Genomic DNA, 12,453 nt, shown 5'->3' on the forward strand with positions numbered 1-12,453 from the left:
GGGCTGGTCGTGCGTCGTGCTCACCCGCGAATAGAGTCGGGGGTCTGTAGCGCAGCGCCGCGGGGGTATAGCCTGGACTGTACTGGACCTCCTGGTCCGGTGGAGTACTGTGCTGTCGTCGGGCTTGGTTCTCCTCCTCTCCCTCTTCTTCCTCTATCAGATCTTCCAGATCCTGTAATCGTTTATTTAGCTTCTCCGCAGTGTATGCCGCTCCTTCCTTGTAGCTGGGTCTCGCTTGGACCGGTCTGGGAAGGGGGTCTGCGGGGGGTCTAGGCTCGGTCTGTTGGTCAAGTTCAGGGTCGCTTGCTCGTTGAGGAGACGCTGCCCTTGACTGTTGTCTCGACGAGTTCCTTGAACCCCTGGCGGAGGGAGAGGGTGTTGCCTTGCGGATCAGCTGCTCCATTAGCTGCGCTTGTAACTTGTGGCGCTCGACTTCGCGCTTGGTGAGATCTGCTTCTCTTTGGGCACCGGCAGCGGCGCGCTGGGCGTCGGCCCGGTCTCTTGCCATATTCTCTTCTGTCTGAAGGCATCTCATCTCCAGGCGTGTGCGCTCTTCTTCGCTCCGTTGTTGTGCTTGGAGACGGTCGCGTTCACCCTGAAGTCGATCGCGTTCGGTAGAGGCTGTCAGGCTGACGAGGAACGCCTGTTGTAGCATCCTCTCCGCTTCGCTGGGGGAAGGCGGTTGTGGAGGTGAGCCGCTCCTGCGTGAGCCGCTCCTGGGGGTACTCGTTGGGGAGTCCTGGAGCTCTATTTCCTCGGCGCTCTCCTCCTCTTCTTCCGTGCAGAGTTCTCTCTCTGTAGGGTTGTCTTCCTCCCGGGGGTGGTCGGGAACTACTTCTTCTGTAGTGGCGGGGGGTAAAGGCATGTCCGCTCCCTCCTGGTCCCCACCGTGAGCTTGGTCAGTTACATTAGGACCTACTAGGGCCTCTGTGGTCGGGGAAACCTGGTCGTTAAAGTCAGACATAATTTTACTTTCTACTTTTACCGCGTTTACCGTTTGTCGAAGGCTAGGTAGTTGACTGACAGTGTAATCCTCTAAGTACTGAGGTGGCTGTCGTCTGCGCCGCGGGCGTTCTAGGTTAGGAGGACCATTTCGTGGAGTGTTCATCATAGGCCATTTCAATATTAATAACACTATATTAATATTACACTAGTTACCCTCCGGCTCGAAGGACCAATTGTAACTGAGGGGTACAATTCCCTGACTGTATTGTTAGATATGGTATTTAATACCACTACCTCTTGTACTTTAACTTCTGGCCATCCAGTACATGATATAAGTATGATGAACACTTTCCCACCTGATGAAACGAATCCACACAAATGTACAAATCGAATATTTAATATAGCAAAAGGTATATACAACGTTCACTTGTTTACACTTATGATTTGAAATATGCACTTGTATGGCAAATGAGTATTCGTAGGTAAATCAACATTGAATGTCCAATCTCTGGTTACGCAGGGAGTAAGTATACAACCTGGATATTTAGGAACTATAGCGATGGTACTTAAATGATTATAGCTGGATACACTAAGGGGGGGGGGGGGTCCCGCTGGTTGTAAGACAGTAGGAGGGGGGGGTTAGAGAAGCCGCTGGCGGTATCCCATCTGGCCGACGGTTTCTTGGGAGAATTCAAAGTCTTGAACACGGTGCCCACAGAACCTCGGTCCGCAGACGAATACAGCTGGACCCTCTGGTGGATGGTAGCTGCCGGTCCACAACGGAGAGACGTGAGGCGACCTCACTGGTGTCGAGCGCCGTCTCACCTGGAGTCCTCTCCGGGGGGTAGTTCCAACACTCCGCAGTGTTGGCCGTTATCCATGGAATAATCAAAGCACCCAAAGCATAATCCAAGCCGCGGAAGGCTCGCCGTCGTCCGGGTAGAGTAATCCAATATACAGGTCCAGTCGCCCTGGCCCGGAGCTCCTCGGATGCAAGCACCACTAGGGGTCTGCCCAGCCTGGTTAAGCGTCCAGATAACGTCAGGAACGATGGGGGTACTGATAACTTTAGAACTCTAACCGAACGATGCACCATACATAAATAGACTATTATTAGCTTAATAGAATACGTCCAACTCGACGGTATAGTGCCAAACTATGACTATTCAACTATTAATCCGCACGATATCTCAATGCCTATTCTGAGGCCAAGTAGGCCTTACTACACCACACGTGCGTCGTGGGTGAGGCTTCGCGTCTGTCACTCTGTTGGAGGGTAAAGAACTGGACTAAAAGAAAGTTCTACTTTACTTGCGCCATATATATATGCGCTATGAACAAATAGTACCATTCGTATTTCGCCAGATGTATTCCTGCGCGGAACCGGGGCTTGCCACGACATGTTGGGCGGCACGATTGAACTTGAACCTAGGGGTATGGCAACCTGGCGCCAGGTTCTCGTCCAATGGTAGAATGAAACTATTATGGGCTGTTTAGTAGACTAAAGGGATATTCAGTGCATATTGTACAAGGAATATACAGGGGATATCAAACGATATACAAACACTATTTAAATATATATATATAAATAAATATATATATTCGGTTTAATCTGATCCTTCACAACAACTAGCGTTGTGCAATATTGACATGTACAGCCACACAGTGCAATGGACCTGTGTGCAAAATAGGTGTTTTGATTAATTGAAAATGGGGGACCCTTTTTCAAGACGAAAGTCTTTCTCTGGTCTGCGTCCCCTTAACAATTGTGTGTATTGAGCTGTACTGTATTGTACCCATTCTGCAATCTGTTAATAAAGTTTTCAATCAATCAATCAAAACGTTATATTTCATACTGGCTTCGTGTATCGCTCCGCCTATTGGACTACGCTCGAGCGCCTATTGTGCACGCTGAGTTCAATCCACCCCAACAGTCCCTTTCGGGGCTACGTCAACGAGTGTGATGCGGCTCCGGTCAGTCCTTCTCGCGGGACCCTGGGCCTGGTTCCAGCGGTATCTTGGGGACGAAGCGGGTTTCGCCTCCGGGCCTCTCGACTTCGGTTCCCTTGATGGCTGGCGACCTCAGGCTCTCGGGGTATACGCGTTCAGCGCATCGATCCGTCGGAACGCGAGAGCAGCGGCCAGTCTGGGGGTAGGCAGGCTACGGATCTCGTGAAGCCGGGACCGTGGCCCCGTTTTCAGACAAAAAAGGAAGGGGTGCATTTCCCTGGGTGTCATACTGACTGCTATGAAAACCAGAGACAAAAAATGCTCTGAACTTCATAAAAGTCAGACAAAGCTTACCAAAAGCTCAAACAGTGAACTCCAAGCCCACGTGGTTGAACTAAAAATTTAAAGAAACAGACTAAGAAATGACGCAAACACCATGATCAAAACTGCAATTTTTTTTCCATCAATGACAAAACTGAGGAAAACAAACCCTGCAAACTTTCGAAATTACTCAACAACCAACTAGGCTGCAGCAAAAAACTAAAAACCAGATTTACAAACATAAACATAAAGACAGAAAACACTCTCATCACAGACAAACGGGATGTGGCCAAATACCTAAACATATTCTTTACAAACATAGCCACAACACTGGTTAATAAACTACCCTCCCACTCAGGGCATTATGGGGTAGAACACATAGTAGCATACTACAAAAACCTAGGGGTCCGCAAAGACGATTTCAAACTGGAAATGGTAACAACAGATGAGGTACTCAAAAGACTGAGCGCCCTCCAACCTAACAAGGCCACTGGCCATGACAACATCCCCTCCAAATTCCTCATAGACTCAGCTGCCGCCATCACCCCAGTCATCACACACATAATAAACCTCTCCATAAAAACAGGGACACGTCCCCAAGGACTTCAAAATTGCGAGAGTGACCCCTCTGCACAAAAAGGGCAGCAAATTAGACCCAGGCAACTACCGCCCTGTTTCTATTCTTACCTCCATCTCGAAAGTCATGGAAAAAATTGTCTACGAACAGGTCGAAAAGTACCTAGCCGGAAAAAAACGAATCTACGAATTCCAATCTGGCTTCAGAACATCCCACTCCACTGACACATGCCTTCTCTATTTGAACGACCACATCAAACAAGAGGTGGAGGCGGGCAAATACTGCGGCATGGTCATGCTGGACCTACAAAAGGCCTTCGACACTGTCAATCACTCCATTCTGATTGACAAGCTAAAAGCAATTGGTTTTGATAGTCTATCAGTGAGCTGGATGCAATCGTACCTTGAGGGGAGAGAACAGATGGTGGAGGTAAACGGTACCCTATCCCCCCCCACTCACAGTGAGCTGTGGTGTTCCACAAGGAAGCATACTAGGACCGCTACTGTTCCTAATTTATGCAAATGACATGTCGTCAGCTTGTGACTGCAACTTGTTCTTGTTCGCGGTCGATTCAGCCCTGCTGGTCTCTGACAAGAACAAGTTACAGGTTGAAAAAACCCTCAGCTCAGAACTCGGCAGAATCTGCACCTGGCTCGCTGATAACAAACTATCATTACACCTGGGTAAAACAGAGTCCACTCTCTTCTGATCAAATAACAAACTCAGCAAGACCGACGGCTTCTCAGTTACAGTGGGTGACAATATTGTCACAAGGAAAGACGAAATTACATACCTAGGTTCCATCCTAGAGGCAAATCTTTCCTGTGACAAAATGGCATCCAATTTAATAAAAAAAGTTAACCAACGAACTAGATTCTTGTACCGGATCTCCTCTCTGGTAAACAAGAATACCCTGAAGACTCTGGCAGGAGCACTTATTCAAGGGTACTACGACTATGCTTGCACCTCATGGTACCAAAGCACCTTAAAGGCGCTAAAACAAGATTACAAACATCACAAAACAAACTGGTCAGACTACTAGGCCTACTTGACCTTACTCCTATGACCCCTGCCCACTTTGACTACCTAGGATGGCTTAGAGTAGACGACAGAGTACAGCAACTTGCAATGGGCCTGGTCTACAAGATACACTACACGACTAAGGTACCCATGTACATGTCAAAATACTTCCCAAAGGTCAGTGAATACCACGACCACAACACCAGAGGGAGCTCCACAAATCATGTTAAACCCAGATTCGGCTCAAACAAGGGACTAAACACGTTTCACAATTATGCCACATCAATGTGGAACGCCCTACCCAAAGCTGTAAAGGAATGTGAATCACTACCCACTTTCAAAACCACTCTCAAAGAACACCTACGGGAGACTGAAATTCAAAACTGGCCCCTGTAAATGTCCTAACCCAACCCCCTCCAATGTACAGTAAATGACCTAACCCAAGAATACACAAGACCCTTATCTTGGAACCAAGTATGGTTTCGTCGATATTCCAATGTACAGTTTTGCTTGTACAGTCCCCCCCCCCCCGCCTACCCAACCCCCCCCCCCCCCAACCACCTCCGATGTACAGTCCCAACCCCCCACCCCACCTACACAACCTCCTCCAATGTACAGTTTCTACGTCAAATGTATATACTCTCTTTTTTAGACTCTTTTTGTATCACAAACAGTACTGTATTTGTAAATCTGGTATGTCATAAATGTATAGATGTAGCAGTGTTAGGAATCCAGGTAAGAATGTTGAGTTGGCATGGAAGAATGGAGACGGAGAGGGTGCTGCTCTTCTCGAATATGTGTTCTTTTTATTATCAGAAATACTTTGAACTTAATACTAATAAGTTAATACTTTACCAGGTAAAGCAGGAAGTAGCAATAAGGAAGGATACTTAGAAGAGAACTTAACAACAAAAGAGAATAGGGCGGTGAGAGATCCGACTTCTCGACCTAAAGCAAGGATAACTTTAAAGCAACAGGCGAGATATCCGACTTCTGCCTGTGGACGGCTGTTCCCAGTAACACTGCTGAAGAACCGACAGGGAGAGAGGGGCAAAGTATTACTATAAAGGCCTCAGTACAGCCAGCAGACCCAATCAGCACCAGTGACATAATTACCGGCAGGTGACAACAATCAATTAGGTAATTACTGAGACAGCATGTGACGACAATCAGATAATACAGAGACAGAGAGAGAATTCCAAGATGGCGGCTGGGTGTTGAATATAGAGGGTGTATCGTGTATGTATGGTTGTAACTGACTGTAATTGCTCTCTACTGCCCTCATGACTGCATGTATATCTGTGTCCACTGGAGGGCGCTGTAGGTGGAGCGTCTACTGTCTACACCAGGTTGGGACTATATAAACCTTCTCCCACTGTTCCTTCTTCTCACTTCTGCCCCTCCCAGAGAGGAGATCATATGTGCTGCTGTATTATGAGACAACATGATAAACCGCTGCCAGCAGAGCAAGGCCAAAGATAGAATACCATGCCTCTTGTATACATTATTGTCGCCCCATTGCCAAATCTGTTAACAGGTTATGGGCCCAGATCTCGCAGGGGCGAAATAATAAAGGTAGTTAGCTTAGCTAACGTGTAGGCCAGAGCAGCACCGGGAGTACCGCGTGGCTAGATACTAGGCCAACGGAGCTTAAGCTACACCAACCACCTACCACCAAGAAAGAGGATGGCGACCAGGGGAAGAAGCAAGTGGCCCACATTTAACGGGAAAGCGGAAGGATATGAGCTCTGGGAAGAGCGCATGCTATGTTGCATGCACAGCGCGGGACTCAAGGCGGTGATCCTGGCGGCCCCCGCGGGGCCACTGACGGTGGAGGACCAAGCACAAGACGACAAACTAAACGCGGACGCATACTGTGAGTTGGCGCTGCTGCTCGACGATACGAGCTTGGGACTAATATTCCGCGACACGAAGGACAAAGGCCGAGAAAGCCTGGGAGTGTTGAGGGAGCATTACATCGGACGGGGAAGGCCCCGAGTAGTGTCCCTCTACGTAACGTTAACGGACCTGAAGAAGGGGCACACAGAGACGATGACAGAATACATCATCTGAGCTGAGCAGATCATGACGGCGCTCAAGAATGCAGGAGAGGCACCAGGAGAGGGGCTAATGATGGCAATGGTGATGAGAGGACTGCCGGAGTTATACAGGCCGTTCGCGCTACTGGTTACCCACGGTTCAACGGACATGACATTGGGGCAGTTCAAAGCCAAGCTGCGGAACTTTGAGGCTTCAGAGGATATCCACCCAGACGTCGCGGAAGTGGGGGGGATAGCACTGAAAGCCCGAGCGACACAGAGGGAAAGGGCCAGCCCCACGACGGAGCTGACGTGTTGGCGATGCGGAGAGAACGGGCATCGGAGAGATAACTGCAACAAGACAGTCTGGTGCAACTTCTGCAGATCATCGGGGCACACAGACAAAGAGTGCCGAAAGAAACAAGACCAGAGCGCCCGATAAGCACATGGGCAAGATGTCGGCCAGAGACGAGGCGGCGCACATGGACAAGATGGCGGCGACGGACGAGACCGCGACTACAGACAAGATGGCGGCAACAGAGATCGTGTGACGGGTTGAGATGACGCACGAAGAGCGGCGGGACGAGAGGATTTCGTTTTCGGGGCGCGGACTACAGGCGTCACCCGGCCAACACAACACCGGCAGCTCCAGAGGAGGGGGTTGATCGTAGACACAGGTGCGTCGTCCCACATCATCAACGACAGGAGCAGTTTCAAGAACTTCTGTAAATCCTTCGAGCCGGAGGGACACAGCATGGAGCTGGCAGACGGGAAGCGTACCTACGGGTTGGCGCAAGGGAGAGGAGACGCACAGGTACGCCTTATAGACAGTAAGGGACGCCGGTGTACAGTGACATTAAAGAATGCTTTATATATACCCTCGTTCCCACAATAACTATTCTCAGTAAAATCTGCTACTGCTAACGGCGCCGAAGTGTTCTTCAGTGAAGGTAAAGATGTTCTTGTAGAACGAGATGGTACGCGGTTTAATATCGACGTATATGGGAGAATGTATTACTTACAAACGGAGTGCAATAATAATGACAAATGTAATGTGACTGTTAGCCATGACTTCCAGACGTGGCATGAAATTATGGGTCATTGTAATCACGAGGATTTGCTAAAGCTACAAGCAGTGACAGACGGTATGCACATTAAAGGTGAGAGGCATAGACCTGACAAAGAATGTGAAGTTTGCATAAGAGGGAAGTTTACCCAAACAAGGAACAGGGGCCCCACAGAGAAAGTAAAGAGACCGCTGGAGCTAGTTAACACCGACCTAGCCGGTCCAGTAAGGAACGAGTCCATAGGTGGCTTTAACTACATACAGTCCTTTACAGATGTGGGTACAGGCGTAGTGTTCGTCTATTTCCTAAAAGCAAAGAGTGATGCGCTCCAAGCCACGGAAAAGTTCCTTGCCGATGTAGCCCCCTATGGGGAAGTAAAATGTTTGAGATCAGACAACGGGACAGAGTTTACGAACAGAGAGTTCCAATCACTGCTAAGAAAGAACAGGATCAGACACGAGACGTCATGTCCCTACTCCCCACATCAGAACGGGGTAGCAGAGAGGGAATGGCGCACCCTTTTTGAAATGGCCAGGTGTAAGCTAGACAATAGTAACATACCGAAGAGCCTGTGGCATTATGCGGTACAAGAAGCTGCTTACACCAGAAACAGGTGTTTTAATAAACACACGGGCACCACCCCATATACAGCAATGACTGGGAAAAGATGTAATCTAGCCAGAATGCACAAATTCGGATCAGTGTGCTATACTTACCAGCAGGACAGAGGCAAGCTTGAGTCCAGATGTGAAAAAGGGCTCTTTGTAGGACACGACAGAGGGAGCCCAGCACTCCTAGTCTACTATCCCGGTAAAGGGAAGGTGCAAAAGCACAGACTAGTGAAATTTGTCACCAAGACAACGTGCGAAATCGAGACACAGACAGAGGAGCCATGGCTGGACTCCGGGGTAAGGTATGGGGGGACAGAGACACCCCCGCCTAGCGTACTGAGCACATGCGTGCAAGCAGACAGCCAGCCACCCCCAGAGGGCGATGACGAGGAGCACCCGAGGGTGACGTCAAGTGCCCCAAGCAGTGGGAGGTATCCCTCAAGGGAACACAAACCCCCAAAATATCTGACAGATTATGCCCGGAGAGGGAGTGACAAGGATGACAGTACACTCACCGATATTGACTACTGCTACAGAGTGGTGTGTGGCGTGCCTCAGTCCTTTAAGGAAGCCATAGTGTCCCCACAGTCGGGTAAGTGGGAGAGAGCGATGGACGAGGAGATGAGGTCCTTAGAGGACAACCACACTTTTACTCTCACACAATTGCCAGAGGGCAGACAGACAGTGGGAGGAAAATGGGTGTACTCAATCAAGGAAGGGATCGAAGGCCACGAAAAGTACAAAGCGAGATTTGTAGCTAAAGGTTTCAGCCAGAGGGAGGGGATAGACTATGGTGAAACATTTTCCCCCACCGCCAACCTGACCAGTGTAAGGGTAGTAGTTCAGAAAGCAGCTGAGGACAATCTGATTCTACATCAGATGGATGTGAAGACAGCCTATCTGCACGCACCCATAGATAGGGAGATATATATGGAACAACCTGAAGGTTATGAAAAGAAAGGGGAAAAGCTAGTGTGCAGGCTAGAAAAATCCATTTATGGCCTGAAATTGGAACGAGATGCTCCACACATGCCTCATCGAGGATCACTTCCTACAGAATCCAGTAGACCCCTGTGTTTACTCAAGGGAGTCAAAAGAGTCAGGGAAAGTGATAATCGTCATTTGGGTGGATGATTTCATCATCGCAGCAGACAACACCAGGAACCTAGATCAGGTGAAAGGTATGCTCTCCACCAGATTCAAAATGAAAGACCTTGGCAGGTTAAAGCATTTCCTAGGTATGGACTTTGAGCAGTCGGAAAATTGTGTAACAGTATCCCAGAAGAGATATGAGGAAAAGATCCTGAAATGTTTTGACATGCAGGAATGTAGAACAAGGGAAACACCATGTGATCAGAAACTAGATTACCTAGAGGATGCTCAGAAACTGACAGATGTAAAAATGTACAGGGAAGCCGTGGGTAGCCTCATCTACTTAACAACATGTACCCGCCCTGACCTGTGTTTTGTAGTGAGTAAGTTGTCACAGCATTTCGCTGATCCCACAGAGGAACACTGGATCACAGTAAAACATGTTTTTCGTTATCTAAAACGTACAGTAGATAAACTACTTTGTTTCAGAAAGAGCAGCGAAGGCCTAGGGCTTAAAGCCTACAGTGATGCAGATTGGGCTGCTGACACCACAGATAGAAGGAGTACAACTGGATACTGTGTTAGTTTAAACACAAACAGCTCACTGGTTTCATGGAAAACAAAGAAGCAGCTCACAGTAGCACTGTCAACTTGTGAAGCCGAGTACATGGCTCTGGCCATGACGATACAGGAGTGTATTTACCTAGAACAACTGCTCGGAGGGATGGATAACTATGTATATAAGAAAACTGTTGTTTATGAGGACAACCAAGGTACTATTGCCATTGCGAGAAACCCTGTGTGCCGACAGAGGTGTAAGCATAATGGACATAAAGTACCATTTCATCAGATTTGTCATCAGAGAAGAAAGAATGACACTGATTTATTGTCCAACAGATGACATGGTAGCAGACGCTATGACGAAACCTGCTTCCAAACTGAAATTGAAAAGATTTGCAGAGGTCATGTTTGGTGTGTAAATATTGAATGCCATACTCTTTTTGATGTTCTAAGACTGTGTTATTTCCTTTGTAAATTGTTTTGAAGAGTCCATATAGAATATTAAGCAACCATAAGTGGGAGTGTTGAATATAGAGGGTGTATGTATGGTTGTAACCATAGATATAGAACACTAGATAGCTTACCCGCGCTGCCGGCCAATGGAGAGCGACGTCCCACCTCACCCCTGCCCACTTTGACAACCTAGGATGGCTTAGAGTAGACGACAGAGTACAGCAACTTGCAATGGGCCTGGTCTACAAGATACACTACGCGACCAAGGTACCCATGTACATGTCAAAATACTTCCCAAAGGTCAGTGAATACCACGATCACAACACCAGAGGGAGCTCCACAAATCATGTAAAACCCAGATTCGGCTCAAACAAGGGACTAAACACGTTTCGCAATTATGCCACATCAATGTGGAACGCCCTGCCTAAAGCTGTAAAGGAATGTGAATCACTACCCACCTTCAAAAACACTCTCAAAAAACACCTACGTGAGACTGCAATTCGAAACTGGCCCCTACAAATGTCCTAACCTAGTTGTACAGTAAATGACCAAGTAAGGCTTTGTCAATATTCCAATGTACAGTGTAAAATGTGTGTGTGTCCCCTACCCAACCCCCCCCCCCCCCCACCTCCAATGTACAGCCCTCACCCAACCCCACCCCACCAACCTCCTCCAATGTACAGTTTCTACGCCAAATGTATATACACTCCTTTTCTGGACACTTTTGTATCACAAACAGTACTGTATTTGCAAATCTGATATGTCATAAATGTATAGATGTAGCAGTACTGTCTATCTGTATGTCATGTATGTCATATATGTTATGATGAATTGAAAATGGGGGACCCTGGTGTAAACAAGACGAAAGTCTTTCTCTGGTCTGCATCCCCTTAACAATTGTATGTATTGAGATGTACTGTACTGTACCCATTCTGCAATCTGTTAATAAACTTTTCAATCAATCAATCAATCAGTCACTGAACCGCCGCCATCTTGCCCAGGTCAGCCTTGAGTGAGAGTGAGTGAGCTGCACAGACAAAAATACTCATAACTCGCTGAAATATTGACGGATTTACAAACGGTTTGGTTTATTACAAGCATTATTAACGTGGCTATGGTTTGTAAAAAAAAACATCTTTAAATTTATTTTTTTATAAGTATGCAGTATCATAACTACATCTTTGATGTTTATAGCAAACCAACCCGTTTGTAAATCCGTCAATATTTCAGCGAGTTATGAGTATTTTTGTCTGTGCAGCTCACTCACTCTCACTCAAGGCTGACCTGGGCAAGATGGCGGCGGTTCAGTGACGCTGGTGACTCCGCCTTAAGCTATCTAGTGTTCTATATCTATGGTTGTAACTGACTGTAATTGCTCTCTACTGCCCTCATGACTGCATGTATATCTGTGTCCACTGGAGGGCGCTGTAGGCAGAGCGTCTACTGTCTACACCAGGTTGGGACTATATAAACCTTGGTTCCCTCCCACTGTTCCTTCTTCTCACTTCTGCCCCTCCCAGAGAGGAGATCATGTGCTGCTGTATTATGAGACAACATGATAAATAAACCGCTGCCAGCAGAGCAAGACCAAAGATAGAATACCATGCCTCTTGTATACATTATTGTCGCCCCATTGCCAAATCTGTTAACACTGGGCCTCCAAACATGAATAGGGAGAGAAGCCCAGACGTTACATAGCAGTACTGTCTATCTGTATGTCGTGTATGTTATGATGAATTGAAAATGGGCGACCCTGATGTAAACAAGACGAAAGTCTTTCTCTGGTCTGCATCCCCTTAACAATTGTGTGTATTGAT

Source organism: Notolepis coatsorum (assembly GCF_963971535.1).
Source record: "Notolepis coatsorum genome assembly, chromosome: 1".
Lineage (NCBI taxonomy): Eukaryota > Metazoa > Chordata > Actinopteri > Aulopiformes > Paralepididae > Notolepis > Notolepis coatsorum.